This window comes from Schistocerca americana, chromosome 4 (genome assembly GCF_021461395.2).
Source record: "Schistocerca americana isolate TAMUIC-IGC-003095 chromosome 4, iqSchAmer2.1, whole genome shotgun sequence".
Classification (NCBI taxonomy): Eukaryota; Metazoa; Arthropoda; class Insecta; order Orthoptera; family Acrididae; genus Schistocerca; species Schistocerca americana.
The window spans coordinates 707,877,050-707,881,452 of record NC_060122.1 but is presented as its reverse complement, the minus strand read 5'-3'; the positions used below and the strand labels follow the sequence as shown (position 1 = coordinate 707,881,452).

General features: G+C 47.6%; 1 pseudogene; it reads left to right on the top strand.

Annotated features, from left to right (window-relative positions):
* Positions 1–3,659: 3,659 nt before the first annotated feature.
* On the top strand, positions 3,660–3,777 carry LOC124614179 (annotated as a pseudogene).
* Positions 3,778–4,403: the final 626 nt, after the last annotated feature.

The following is a 4,403-nucleotide window of genomic DNA, read 5'->3' as shown; positions in this document are numbered from 1 at the left end:
GTGCTGTTCAGAAGAGATCTCCACCCCCTCATACTCTTACGGATTTGTGGACAGCCCTGCAGGATTCTTGGTGTCACTTCCCTTCAGCACTACTTCAAACGTCGAGACCATGCCAAGTCGTGCTGCGGCACTTCCACGTGCTCGCGGGGGCAATACACGATATTAGGCAGGTGTACCAGTTTCTTTGGCTCTTCAGTGTATATTCATTACAGTTTCAGAAACAATGGTCAGCGGTGTGGCATAAAACAAATGGATTCAATACTACGATCCCAAGACACAGTAGTTCCCCACAGTTTTTAATTACGTAATTGTGACAAAAAAGGTTTCGGAATATCACTTGCATACCGTTATCCGAAAAGAAATACGTCGTATTGAACACCAAAAACTGAACATGTTGTTGGATTCAGTGTACACGGTATTGTACTGTTAAACTGTAACGCTTTTTACAACTGGCGTCTGTCTTGATTTCCTAAATAATATAATTCCGTAGAAACCAGCTGTAAAAGAAAATTATCCAGGATAACGACCTAACCGTTAAAATACACATTTGAAATCGTGATCTACATAACTGCAAAATTACAATTGTCAAATGCTACAAATTTCACGGCAGTTATTTGAACGGAAAGAGTGGCAGAGGAGATGCACGCAGAAGTGTCTAGAAAATGAGCATGTGTACAGAAAAATCACTTACTTGTGTGGAATAAGGTATTGTAAAACCATATACAGAATTTTCATGTCGTGGACGTCAGTCCGATGATCGGTTAATTGCAGATCTCGGTGCTAGTCTATCCTGTGCTAGTTTCTTCATCTCTGCGTAGCTACCTCTTCATTAATTATTAGATCCACCCATAAACTCTAGCAGTCTTCTCCTACAAAACGTTTCGACAGCTACTGTTCTCCACTTATCTCTACCGTTTATCTTCCACATCGTATCTGTATAAGATAAAACTCCGGATAAACTTTCCTGAAAGACTTCCTAGCATTTACAACGATATCAGGTGTTAAAAATTCATCCTCTTTGCAAATGCTTGTCTTGTTATTGCCAGGCTGCATTTTATATCCTCTCTACTTTGCCCATAATCAGTTATTTTGCTGCCCAAACAGAAAAATTCATCTACTACTTCGAGTGTGTCGTTTCCTAATCCAATTTGCTCAGCGTCACCTGACATAATGCTACTACATTCCATTACCCATATTTTTATTGTTGTTGCTGTTCGTCTTATAACGTCGTATCTAGTCACTTTCCATTACGTTGAACTGGTCTTCGCCGGCCAGGGTGGCCGAGCGGTTTTAGGCGCTTCAGTCTGGAACAGCGCGACCGCTACGGTCGCAGGTTCGAATCCTGCCTTCGGCATGGATGTGTGTGACGTCCTTAGGTTAGTTAGGTTTAAGTAGTTCTAAGTTCTAGGGGACTGATGACCTCAGCAGTTAAGTCCCATAGTCCTCAGAGCCATTTGAACCATTTTGCTGCAGCAAATCAAAAATAAACAGCGACGGTAGCACGCACGTATAGTGAACCGTGAATCAGATATTCCCAGCTGTAACAGGTAGCAAGGGGCCTCGCAAGCCACCGTTCGCAGGAATGCGACGGTCCTAGAGCGCATGTACGGACGGAAGCGTGTTGCGTGCCGGCCGGTTGTACAGGGCTGCAAATGAGGCCGGCTACAACTGACCACGCTTCCAGGCACCGGGGCAGCTACAGCTACGGGCAGGTCGGAGCGTCGGGGCGTGAGAACCGGCTTGCCGTCAAGCTGCGGCGCTGTGCCGCGTATGTAAATAACTCACTCTCTACTCGCTGCGACTGGACTGGGCTGGACCACTTAGGGTCTGCCTGCCTGAACTCACCTGTCCTGTCTGGTAGGCGTCACGCGTCACTATGAGGCACAAGGAGAGAACAGTCCAAGAAGCGTGGCCTGTACATGCCATCGGCCGATCCCTGTGGCCGAGCGGTTCTAGGCGCTTCAGTCCGGAACCGCGCTGCTGCTACGGTCGCAGGTTCGAATCCTGCTTCGGGCATGGATGTGTATGATGTCCTTAGGTTAGTTAAGTTTAAGTAGTTCTAAGCTCTAGGGTACTGATGACCTCAGATGTTAAGTCTCATAGTGCTTAGAGCCATTTGAACCATTTTACTTGCCATCAAGACATCCAGCGGCACTAGCGATTTCTCAGGTGCCCGCTTCCTCTGGCAAGTTCTATTTATCAAACCGATACTACCAGGACGAATATGGACTAGCTAACTAGTAGCATGGAACAACGGAGGACTAAGAGATGGCCGGGGGGGGGGGGGGGGGGCGGTCTCTGGAGGGTGCCTGTCCCTCCAAATCTCGAGAGTTGAGGCCCCTCAGGACCACATTTTTAATCAAATCCCAAACTATATATATATATATATAGGGTGTTACAAAAAGGTACGGCCAAACTTTCAGGAAACATTCCTCACACACAAAGAAAGAAAATATGTTATGTGGACATGTGTCCGGAAACGCTTACTTTCCATGTTAGAGCTCATTTTATTACTTCTCTTCAAATCACATTAATCATGGAATGGAAACACACACCAAAAGAACGTACCAGCGTGACTTCAAACACTTTGTTACAGGAAACGTTCAAAATGTCCTCCGTTAGCGAAGATACATGCATCCACCCTCCGTCGCATGGAATCCCTGATGCGATGATGCAGCCCTGGAGAATGACTTATTGTATCAGAGCCGTCCACAATACGAGCACGAAGAGTCTCTACATTTGGTGCGGGGTTGCGTAGACAAGAGCTTTCAAATGCCCCTGTCAATGAAAGTCAAGAGGGTTGAGGTCAGGAGAGCGTGAAGGCCACGGAATTGGTCCGCCTCTACCAATCCATCGGTCACCGAATCTGTTGTTGAGAAGCGTACGAACACTTCGACTGAAATGTGCGGGAGCTCCGTCGTGCATGAAGCACATGTTGTGTCGTACTTGTAAAGGCACATGTTGTAGCAGCACAGGTAGAGTATCCCGTATTAAATCATGATAACGTGCTCCATTGAGCGTAGGTGGGAGAACATGGAAAATGAGCTCTAACATGGAAATTAAGCGTTTCCGGACACATGTCCACATAACATCTTTTCTTTATTTGTGTGTGAGGCATATTTCCTGAAAGTTTGGACGTACCTTTTTGTAACTCCTTGTATATATGCAAATTACACTGACGGAAAAGTATCGCAGCAACGAGAAAGAGTTGTTCAAATGGCTCTGAATACTATGGGACTTAACTTTTGAGGTCATCAGTCCTCTAGAACGTAGAACTACTTAAACCTAACCAAGCTAAGGACATCACACACATCCATGCCCGAGGCAGGATTCGAACCGTAGCGGTAGCGCGGTTCCAGACTGTAGCGCCTAGAACCGCTCGGCCAACACGCCGGCACGGGCTTACGAGAAGCCAAAAGTTGCTTCGGCGACACTGCAGAAAGACTTGGCATGAATGTAGGAGGTCATGGCACAACCTGACTAGAAGAAAGTAACGGGCGAAAGGACACGTCCTGAGGCATCAAGGGAAGTGTGGGAGGCAGTAATCGCAGAGGGAAGAGAAGGCACTTGTACAATAAAAAGACTTACATTGATGTACTTATGCGAAGATGAACCGGCTCGGTTAAATTGTTCTTTTTATTGTCCATAGGAAGATTAGTGGCAACGGCCTTGCCGCAGTGGATACACCGGTTCCCGTGAGATCACCGAAGTTAGGCGCTGTCGGGCGTGGTCGGCACTTGGATGGGTGACCATCCAGGCGACCATGCGCTGTTGCCATTTCTCGGGGTGCACTCAGCCTCGTGATGCCAATTGAGGAGCTACTCGACCGAATAGTAGCGGCTTCGGTCAAGAATACCATCATAACGGCCGGGAGAGCGGTGTGCTTACCCCACGCCCCTCCTATCTGCATCCTCCATGAGGATGACACGGCGGTCGGATGCTCCCGGTAGGCGACTCGTGGCCTAAAGACGGAGTGCTATAGGAAGATTAGTAGGGTTTAACGTCCCATGAACAATGAGGTCGTTAGAGACGGAGCACAAGCTTGGATTTTTTCATTTTTTCAAGGGCGGGTAATCGCTAACCTCTGCGCAAACATCGCTCGGTTTTATCTTTAAAGATGAACGGATCACCCATCACAAACGGCCGGTTTCAGATCCAACTACTTCACAGGAGAACAGTGCGTGAAAAACGGCCATCTGTAAAGTTTAATGGAACGGAGTAAGTAAATAAGGAGACAGCCAGCTGAATGTTAGGTGCCGTGGATGCGATGAAAACTGAGCTTGCGTGCGGTGGCCGGTAAAAAGTGGCCCGCCACACATGGCGAGGGCTTGGAGGGATACCGTAGCCTTTTGTAAAAAGGTGGAACCTGTGCGCCACGGCGAAATTCCACCGACGGGATGGCG